An 11,921-nucleotide genomic window follows, 5' to 3' on the forward strand; every position below is an offset into this window, starting at 1 on the left:
AGGTTTGAGATGAAAATGTTCAGGCATCCATCGTATGAATGAGTCCATCAATGATTGAAGAATTAAACAAGGTGTTCACGCGAAATTAATGTGACAAATTCTAATATAAATGAACCAGAAATGTTTTGCGCCACCTCTTTTATTCACGACTTGCTAAAGAAGATTACGATAGCTTAGTCCCAATCTCGATATAGTTCAATCCTAATCATTCATTAATATTCTACTAGAGAATTTAATATAACCCAGCTAGTTAGCCAAGAAACAACAGCGAGCCAAATTTGAACAGCAAACTTCCATACATATGATACAATGGACAGAAAGGCAAACTTCAAAGCAGACTACTGAAGCTGGGCAGGTTTTAAGGCGGTTGATGTAAGACCAATGGAAACGGGGGGAGGAGTTTGTGTCCCTACCTAAGTTCTCCCATACCGCCTCCTACACGTGTGACGTCACAGCTTTCCCACCCCACAGCTGTCGGAGCTTTTTAGTCTTTTTTGCATGGTAAAGGCAATAAAACAGGCAGGGGGGGTCGATGGAAAAGGACTAAACAAGTCGACTGGATGTTCTTTTTGCTGACAGTTGGTAGAATTGGAAAATGGTTCTTTTGTTACTGCAAGTGTTTCACGACATTGATAATACATAATGATCGAGGACAACAAAAGGATTGTTTAGAGGGTCGTTTCAGTACGGTCTCTTGCTGAGTGAAAGTTGTTTCATTTAGAAGACCTTCTTGGTGGCAGGTATCTTAGAAGAAAAATTTGGAAATTCCCAACAAAGCTTTATAGATGCATTGAATAACACGCAAATGGTATTTTTAATTGAGCTTTTCAATTTTTAGCTGGATTTATTTCAAAGAACTTGGTTATCGCGAGTAGATGAACTGATTGTCTGAAGTTTAAAAATTCCTTTTTGCAGGAAACGAGCATCACTTGATGAAATTTAAAATTTCTTATAAATGGCATCTAATAATTGTAATTTTGGTTGCTTTACACCTGAAGATCAACTATGAACCCTTAGCTAGTGAATGCAACCTACTATCGATAATAAATATACCCGCATCTAGTTAAAAGTAAAAATTGGAACAATAATCGAAAGTGAAAAGTGCATTGTTAAGTATATCCATGGTCCAAATATTTATTCGCGGCTTTTCCAGGAAAACCTCACAAACTTTAAAAGTTTATCAAAAATTGCTTGACTTGTACGACAAACGGAAAGGAATTTCGATTTGCAATAGTATTATGATTCAACATTAAAATATTGCACTTTCTACTTTCTTCGCTTACGCTGTTCTCTACATATGCAAATGTGTTCTCAAAATAAATGTTGTTTTGAAGGATTTTGTATTAAATACTTATCAATTGAGACAAGATTTAATTTCAGAAACTCAAATCCTATTGCGAATAAAACTATTGCGAATAGAACTGGCAAGGTTATAGAAATAGTTTGTTTGCGTAAAAACTATCAATGCTACAAGATTTTACAAAAAATACCAAAAGAACTCAGATGATTCCAGCTATCAAATAGCAAGTTCTGACAGTTTTTGTACCAAGAAACTCAAGAACTCCTCACTTGCCCAAAGCGGATGATCTCGGTTATTTCATCAAAACATCAGTCTTATATGGGACCAAATTTACAGCGAGTTTCATAAAAAATTATGTCATACCACATTATACATAAATTATTATAGATTGATTCCTTAGCTTTATTAGTACTTAACATCATTTCTGCAACTGTAGGTATATAATGAGAATCATCGTACTCAATGTGCTCTCTCCAATTTAGTTTATTGTTGATTTGCAGGCCTAAATATTTTGTGCATTGTACTTTATTTATTGCCATGTTATCAATAAGAATCTCTAAATTCTGTGTATATACATACGTTTTTTTGCTGAAAGACCATAAAATTTTTGTTTATTATAATGTAAATATATTTTTAAAACAGTATTAATAGTAATGTTTAATGTCTCCACCTTCTCAACTATATACCTGTGCCAAGACCGTATCAGCAAAAGTAAAATATCTCTTTCAGAAAATTCTCCCACAAAAGCTTTTTGATCAAACAACAAACAATCCGAGTCTTTTGTGGATCGAGATATTTGACACCGTTCGATATTTTTTGAAGAACCTTCGTCCAAACATTCAGTTAACCAAATCTGAATCTGGACATTTGAGAGCTCGAAAGATAATTTCGAGAATGCCCGTTTCTACAGTTAATAATAATGAAACATGAAAAGACATACGAGCAAAACTAGAATGGATAAAAGTTTCTGAAGAAAAAACGCAAATAATTTGTTCTCGCTCAAAAAGTTGCCGTGTGAGTATCAGAATCGCACTTTAATGGAGTGCAAGTGCAGCGGAAAATTGTAAAAGCAAAACAAGTAGCTGAAACAATAGAACGGTTTAAAAGAAGAGTCCAGGCGGTATTATTATACAGGGTGATTCACAACATTATGGACACAGAGCAGGGGCGTGTAGAGGATCTCAAAACAAGTCGAGTTTTCATTTAATTTTTTTTCTCAGGCCTATGGTTAACGAGATACAGGGTGTTAAAATTTCAAAAAATTTTTGGTATTTTCTCTCTAGCTCCTACAGTTTAGCAGCTATTTTGCTCAAATTTTTAACGTAGGCTAATTTAGACTAGTTGTTTAGACCCTTTACCCGTAGGTAAGACGACTGGTTGTGCAACTCCACTGGGTGTTCTTTTTTCTAGAGGCATACCCTCTTTTACCCCCCCCCCCCGAACTTTTTTGTAGTGCGCCACTGACTTTCGACCGAACGAATTTTTGAATTTATTGTTCAATTTAAGAATTCTCTGATCTCATGCAGTTTTTTCGTATCTGTCTTCGTTTTCGAGTTATTTGCACAAATATAATTCTATGTAAGGTTGTGAGGTGATTTTCCATGAATTTTCTTATAATTTTTTTGCGTCCTTTTAATCATATTCTTTGTGTGTGGTAAAAGAGATAAACAAACTTTTAGGGAATAAAGATGGAACGAATGCAATGGACAGAAAATAACGGTGAAACTAGTAATGGACGGACAAGGCAGAACAGAACTTAGAGCAAGTAAATGAGCATGACTAGGTCGTAAATAACGAGCAGACAATCCAGGAAGATTTAATGTTTTCTAAGCAACCTTGAAATGAAGAACGGTCGAAATTCCTTTACTTAATTGTATTCGGGTAATTGGTTGCTAGATATGGTGAATTTTATCTGTTATAAGGTAACGATAGTTGCCAGTAGATCTAATAGGGGTTACTTAGTTTTCGAATAGTTTTCCTACAGGAGTTCTTGGTTCAACTATTCGATTCAAACCTTTTGTTTGATTTATGTGCTCAACCTTAGTGCTTGAGTACTTAAATTCCTTAAATGTATTTCTTACGTTCAGCCATTTATTTATGGTACATTAACTTGAATATTTTCTTTTGAAAATTGTCTCTATCTGTTTTCTTCAGCTAGCCGTTCTGTACCCTACAGGGTAATGTTTCTTTAAGTAGAAAAGTATTAAAATTCCTATACATTTCTGCGTTATACTACTACTATAATTTATTCTACTACTATAAGTTAAGATGGACCTGGGACAAAAGTAACAAAATTACTAACTTTCGAAAGCTAATTGCAATTGCGCTTTTGCTCCTCTCCGGGAGGAGCATTCGTGTTATCCATAATCAGTTGTTAACCAGTTATTAACGTTCTTTGGCTGTTCTTCATGTGCTGCTACACTTCGAACCGTCTTTCTATAGTGAACAGTATATACTATGTATAAAAATCTACAATATGCATTCCATCCTATAAGATTTTTGCCAAAATTCTACTTCTATGATTAAGGGACTATTACTCTATATTGCCTTGCAGTTTTCAATTGAAAATACTTCTACTAGATTCTAAAAATGGTACGTGCAACGTGTTACAAACTTTTTCCTGTATTTTCCTTTTCAGGTTGTCTTCCATTAGGCAAAAATAATCTTCCATTTTATCAATAATCCTACAGTGAAGTAAAAAATGATACTTTGTCTATTCGTGCTATTTGGCATACAAAAAGTATTTCCAATATCAAGTTTTTTTATGCGATAAAATCGGGAAACAATACAATCCAGCTATTGTTGTGAATACAGAATCTGTCACGCACTTAACATAGATTTTAAATGTATCTTTTAAACGTAAAAGCTAAATTTGAATCATTTTTACATTTTAATCTCAATATCTCACCTCAAACGAACTGCATTCTTTAACATAGCAAAATATCAATTTTTTTGCAGTAGCACTGTAAAAATCAATGGAAATTACTCTTACTTTTGTCCCCAGATCTTGTTACAATTATCCCTGGGTACGGGGCATTAATCTAATCAGATTTGTTCCTGGTCTCCGCTACTTGAAGTGTAGTCGACTATCAAAAGCCGTATTCCAATGTTACTTTTAGATATATGATTATTGTTTATACTTTATAATTTGTTAAACTAGAATAAGTTTATTTCATCTAAACATTGCCCGGCAATTTGAATCAATTCGAATTCCAATTTCGCCCGAAAAGAGTTGATTTCTCCATTTACTAAGTACAGTAAGCTGGGTGAAAAATACAAATGTAATTTTATTTAATTCAAATTGAAGTAGATGTTTTCAAACATGGTATAACTTTGATTTTCAAACAAAATGTAAAACTATTTGTTTTATTAATTCGAAAATTGCTTCCGAATCCATTGGCACCCCAATACATTAAAATTTTATTAACGTACAATCGACAAAGGATTTGTAACACAATCCTCCGCTCTTTAGATAACAAATCTTAAGGGAGTTTAGGGGCTTACGTATCGCATCGTTGCCCCGATTATTCCCGGAGAATCCAGGGTTGTAGTCGGCGAGGTGGAAAATTATTTTGCGGACCACAATGATACATTCTTGTGGATTTAGGAGGAGGGATAGCGTTGCATCTGTGGGTTTTCTATACTTGAATGTTCCGGAATTATTGAGCGTGAATCCATGTTAGGGTTTCTGCTTATATGTGTCTGTTTGCGTACTTTGTTGTTGCTGCGATTTTAATCTTTGTTATACTTACGTTTTTATTATTGATGAAAAATCAGATTATTGATTAAATCTTATATTTTATAAGATATAATTGGTTGTAAATTGAATGGTATAGATACTTAGTTTGAAAATCGTTTTTCTTCCGGATCTTTCGACCCTTACTAATGAGTAATTGAACTAAGGCCTCAAATGTATTTCCTGCTTTAACCAATTGGTATTACCTACTACTAAGAGATTCTGTCATATTTACGAGCTTAAGTACGGTTAATTGCTGCCTAGCATACTTTCAAAATGCTTTGCTTATCACCTATAGAAACACCTAACGAATTAGTTAACACTTATTTTAATATTTACCATAAAAGTTGCTTTTATCTCCTTCATTCCGATGGCCCTTCCGGGTGTACGCTTCAGAGTAATGTTCTTTAAGGACGGAAACTATTATAAATAAATTTAATAATATCGGTAATTGATCATTAATTTTCAGCCAAATATGTGTTTAAAACACCAAAATTAAAAACGAATTGTACTTATGCCAGTTCCAAAAGGTTCGTAGTTTTGCTTTAAAGGCATCAGGTAACAATAATGATGGTTTTATTTTTCCATGCATATGCATTCATTATAATTTTGAGAATTTTTTGCTTGTACTAAATTCGTTATAATTACTGCTGTTCAGCCTAGCCAATGAATACCGGCGGACTTATCGATTGCAAACGGAAGTAGCACACCAATACGGGCATGTTAATGGTAAGACGGATATTTTTAACAGAAGTTGATTACATGATGGTATCGTATCATTATGATTTAATTGGATCATAGAGGTGAACACCGTTTTGCCAGTTGTATCGACCAATTAGTTAACATAAATAATGGAGATGTTGTGGTAAATAAAGCTTTAGAATGATAAAATAATCGGAAGAACTGGTACAAGAACAGAAATGGCATATTTTATTTGAACATAATGTCTAGTAGGGCAACTTTATGTTTTTTTTGCGCTTGGATACGTTGATGAAAATGAACTTTGTTTTATACATTTTGTGCAATTTGCCTCTTTGATTGGCTGCATTTCGCCAAAGACAATGTTTTCGAGAAAGCAGTTGAATCTACTAAGAATCACCATGTCTGCTGAAGAATTCACCATTTAAAGCCGTAAAGACTAATTGATGGAATCGTTAATTCACAGCCTTACAAGGGCATATGTTTTCAATTAAAAATTCCACACAACTTTAAAAAATTAATCTGCAATTTTGTGTAACTTCAATAAACTTTCGGCATTTTTCAATTTCACCTTGCAACCCACTCGACCTCGAGCCACCATATCCGAGAATCGAATTTACATAGATATGTTCATATATCCATAAAAATAAAATATATAGCAGTCAAACGGGATTCGGTAGCTCGTCGGCAATTTCTATTAATTATGAAAAATGTTCATAAAACATATTTTTATATGCGAGATTTACCAAACTGTTTTTTATGGCTTGGGATCTGATAGAGAACATTCCAACAAACGGGTTTTCATTAGTCATTTATTATAATGAGTTTTTACTTCTTCGCCATAACAAACGGCAGAAGAGCTAATAGGATGTTCAAGCTACCAGAAGTTTTATTGAAAATGGGTTTTTAATAATGCACCGTTTCACTTGAGCAATAAGTAACTTGCTGGTTGCAATTTATTACTTTTTTTTACATTGTGCTTATTATCCGGTAACACTAGACACATGATGCTGAAGATGTTCTCCACATAAACGCTATTCTGTAACAGAAATACAGTTATGGTGCAAAAAAATTAAAAATAGCATCAAATATGAGCTTATTTCTCGTGTGTAATTCCCTATCCTGCTGAGGCTGTCTTCACTTTTTCAGGCAGTGGAAATGATCAGATACTTTTGAAAGCACATAGGCATTTAATATGAGTTATCTTATGTAATTGCACTATAAAGTTCATACAAGTACTTAAATGTATTATAAATAAAAAAGAATAAACATATTTGAAAATTTTTCACACTGCCTTGAATTAGATAAGAACAATATTTATAACAATTATTTAAAAAAAACTGTTCACCTCTGCCCTTAGTTTTTGTTAGTCTGTCGCAAAAGACTAAACTGCTAACAAAATGAACGTTGCACCTCCAAACTTTTCATAATTTGAAACCTCTGATTGCTTAGAAACATTTATGTTTTGTTAGTGTTTTAATAAAAAAATTAAGCATGTCAGATAGATTGTTTTTGTGTTAGACAGTTTTTTCGATCGCATGAGCAAAAGTTTAAAGATAAACCAAATAGTTCGGGACATTTTTGAATTTTTAAACCATCTCTTCTTCGGATTTGAAACAGGGTGGTCTCAAAAAATCAACTTTTTGATCTGGCAGCGATAACTTTTCTGCTATTGGTGTAATTATCAGGACTTAGAGCTCATGTTGACGTTAAAACTTCATAGACAATTTAAGACATAAATTCGACCTACACGGTTCCATGGAAAATGACCCAAATCAGAGTTGCTCCTGAAATCTGTGCTTCTGGCAGACTTTCAACTGAAGTGAAGTGAACTTTCAAATATTTAGTCACGGAACTTTAATTTTGAAAATTGAATATTTGGAAAAATCGGATTATGAGGAAAAATGTATCACTGCAAGTCCAAAAAGCAATTTTTTAAGGCACCCTGTAACTAAACGAGATGGGCGGAAATTTCAAAAGCTTTTTTCCATATATAAGATCTATCTTAATACACCTGAGGTTGAAATAAAAAAGCGTTTTTCTCCAACTCAGAACACGTGGAACTTTCCTCAATTTTCCACGTTTCTTTGCCACCCTGTAGAGACTTTAACTGAACCGCTAATTTTTTGCAAAAACACACACTGACCCAAAATAAATTCCACTAAATAACGACACAAACATCAATAAAATCGCTCGCAGCAATCAGAATTTATCCAGTGGCAGTTTAACGTTGATTTTGTTGAACATTGTGAATGAATCGGAGCTTTGTGTAAATAGGAATGAATATTGATGTAAAACATAAGTGGAAGACTAGTATAAATACCCAACATGCAAATCTGTTTGGCACAGGAACTGAAGTCAAATGAAAAACCATTCTCAATTTTACCATTTCACTGTTTTTCCCGTTTTGGCAAATATTTCCGCACATTCATACTGAAGCTATGCCTCTACTTTTAAGTAAATGGCCTCAATAATGCACTTCTCTTGCGTCAAGAACAGCAAATTAATATTAAGTATATTGTTGATCTTAAATAAATAATTTATTCAACAAAACATAACGTACACAAGTACCTACAGTAAAAAAGTGTAGTTGAATCATGCATGTCCTCCCCTCTCATGCAAGTTAATTTGATGAAATACCTATAAAAATTAATATTTAACTGCTTTTCAAATTAATTATTAATTGGAGATCATTCCTATGCCATTAAATAATTTAATTGGTAAGATGAAAAATAAACAAAAATAAGTGTTTTCAAAGAAAAAAAATGCAAAGCCCATATGACATTGTTGAAACTCGCCACTAAGCATGAAGACCAAGCTCAGGTTGTTCTGACAAAAGGATAGTTGGATATTGATGGGGTTGAAGACGACATTCCTTTACAATCGCAAGTAACAAGGGTTCAAAGACTGTGACGTTAACTATTGTCTTCCTGTACTGAAAGTTACAGCCTAATTGATCAGTTACGCAGCCTAACCTTCAATTTCTTGACCGAGGCGGGGTGGTCCAAAATCTCGAATAAAAGAGAAGTTTATAAAATATGAGTTTTGACAAATGTTCCCCAAATTAAAAATTTTTCCATCTGACAAATGTACCTATACCAATTCATTGTTTTAGCGGATTTCCGCAATAACAACATAGTAGCAAGTGGAAATTTTTTTGGGACTATTAACATATTAATGAGGTGCCGTCTAATAAACGTCCAATTTATTTTGCGATAAAACATAAAACTAAAATTTTATGGGATTTTCTGAAATCCGAAATAGACGGAATTCCGTATCAACCGACTGCTTTCGAAAAATTTGCATAGAAAATAATTTCTTTTCCGAAATCATTTAAATGTCAAATATTTCAACAGTTGCTAAATACATCTAAATTCTCTGTTCCAATGAGATTTCTTATGTACTACGATCACATTGATAATAATTCACACATTACGGTTCAGGTTGCCGTTAAAATTCCAGTTGGGTGGTCATATTATAAAAATTAAACACAGGAAACAGCCTTATTCACACCCAAGCAGTTTTTATTGGTATTTTTTCTATGCCCAAACATCATTTTATTAATGCAGTGTATAAAATATGTAATAAATTCATATGTACAGGGTGAACAACTCAATAGCTGAGAAGTTCCCACAAATTTACCGATTGAAGAGTTGTAAATAAATAACCGCCTAGTTCCGAAATACAAGTCAATAATTTAAGTGTTTCCTAAATATTTTCGTCTTAAGTTCAATTAAGCCTCAGGATCTTCACTGCTTTATTAGCGTGACTTTAAGTTGGTCTTTTTGTACATAAACGATGGATCAAATGAGATTTTGTGCATTTTACGTCAAAAATGAAGCGAAAAAAAGGAGAAAGTAGTGAAATTGAAGAAAGGAAGCAAAGTGGTAAATCAGTCGTTATTCAATGAGACATTGTATCAGATGAAAATAATATTCGAAAGAACGTGATTTAAAGAAGTATATTGAGAACAGCAAACGAAGGAGGCATGGATTATGCATACAGACATAAACACAGTTCTTGAAACAATGTAAATTTGGTATACGAAACCCAAAGGAGATGGGAATGTAACTCAGGTAGGTATATCGAAAAACTTTCAAATAGATTTATAAAGTGACTTTTAGAAAAGCTTAAAAACGCAAAAGCAAAAACTTCATGATTTGATGTATGAAAACGTACAAAAAAGATGAAATGCTATAAATGGCCATAATTTGTGCCCAACTTGCTAACTTTCAATGAAAAACATTGTGTTTATCCTCAATACTGTGGGTTAGGAACTTAAACCTTCAGTTAACTGAACCGTTCAATTGTTTTTTACTCAGTCCTCGAAAAAAAAGCTGATTTACTAAGCCTTCAAACAATGGCAAAATCATTAGTGCACCTTTGTGCATGAAAAAACACACATGAAGTTAAACAACGTTGAAAATGAAACATATTTGTTCACTTTCCACCTTGTAGATAAGCTACTGAAAGATATTTCTAATAGCCTCGTTTACCAGCCTGTTGGCCCTTTTAAAAGTCTGTAATTATTTTTTGTTTCCTTTCTAGTCCATATACATCATAATGGAAAACCGGTTTCTCAAAAGCGACAAAAAGGTGCTTATTCAAATTTCTAGATGCAAAGGCAGTTATAAATAAATGTCATTTGACTTATGAGCGTGAAAACTCGCGGTCAGACGTATGGAGAATTAATTCATTCTTAAATATTTTTTTATTTGGGTTCTGGTAGCCGCATATTCTCAATTGGTCACGTCGGTATCTTTCGATATATAACATTTTTGGGGGCAGATGTACCTGGAAAATTTCGTCATCGCAATCAAATCGAAACAGAAAAGATAAATTGCCATTTTTAATTTGCTATAAGTGCTATAATAAATTCAATAAAACCAACATCAGAAGAGTTTTTGATAACAGAAAAAGTCGGTCGAAAACTTTTAACTAGTATTCTGATCAACTGAATTATAGTAGTTAAGTATTTTATGATGCAATCTTGAAATGCTGCAACAGTTTTCTGTACGTGTGGGCGCCGTTTTTCATGAATAATGTACGAACGAAAAATAGTTGTTAATTGAAACTCACCTTGAAGAGCAATTTCTTTTATACCATTACCCGAATAAATGTTGTGAAGAACGCATTTACCAGAATCCGTCAACAAAAGTTGGATTATTTAATCAACAGCTTGGGAATAGAACCAATTTGTGTTGATGTGCTTGATAAAAGTTACGGATTTTATTAAATCTGAAGCTAGTGAAAATCGTCCAAACAAAACAAATTTTCCTCGCAGGCAGAATGTTCAAAGAGCAACAAATTTATGAACTGTCCTTTGTAATCTTTATCACTTAAGAAGCTATAAAGTCGTAACTTAAGTGAACTATGTTAAATGTAAATGGATTTAACACATTTTTATTACAGTAAACACATTTTTATTACAGATTGGAGTTTCTTTCGTCCTTCAAATCGCCAAATGTGAGCCAAGATGCCAAAGAAAATCAACTTCACATCGAGCTGAGAATCTCCTTTGATATAAAAAGCCAACCGAACAAGATCGTAAGTATCGACTCATCGTAAAAGCTGCAAATCGCAATTGAATGCAGTATCGAACAGTTCTTTGTTTTAATTGACATTTGAAAAATGCTGAATTAATGAAACCTGCTGACCTCAAAGATGCTTTTAGCAAAACCTCAATGCATCAACGAGATAATTGCAGCGTCAAAAAAATAAATATGTATTAACACGTTTACGTCTCATCAGACTACTCAGACCAGGTAAAATATCGCCTCTCTTGTTAAACTCGACAGGTGCATCCGCTACTGGACTTGACATTTTTGATTTATTATAAACTGTAATTATTATAAACGCATCAAAAGTTGGTCTTTTTATGGAAATCTGATTTGCATGTTTAAATGCTTCTGAATTATACAAGTATTTCTGCTATGCGTTATTTATGCTGATTTTTTTAGTCTGTCAGCTAATTGCAATTGAAAGGGATTTGGTTAAATTAAACCACTGTTAGTTATGTCACAAATTCAGTTTTACCTACATATATCAGTAGTTTTTATCGCAAGTTAATAGTGGATGTACTTTAGCCGATTAGTACATTCACCTGCCATCAGAACCATAGAGTAATCGCAGATATATCATAATAAAACATTCCGCAAAATTGAAATGTTAGTCCATACGGTAGGT

Source organism: Dendroctonus ponderosae, unplaced genomic scaffold, assembly GCF_020466585.1.
Source record: "Dendroctonus ponderosae isolate FM_Combo_2020 unplaced genomic scaffold, Dpon_F_20191213v2 Dpon_F_20191213_4, whole genome shotgun sequence".
In the NCBI taxonomy this organism is placed as follows: Eukaryota; Metazoa; Arthropoda; class Insecta; order Coleoptera; family Curculionidae; genus Dendroctonus; species Dendroctonus ponderosae.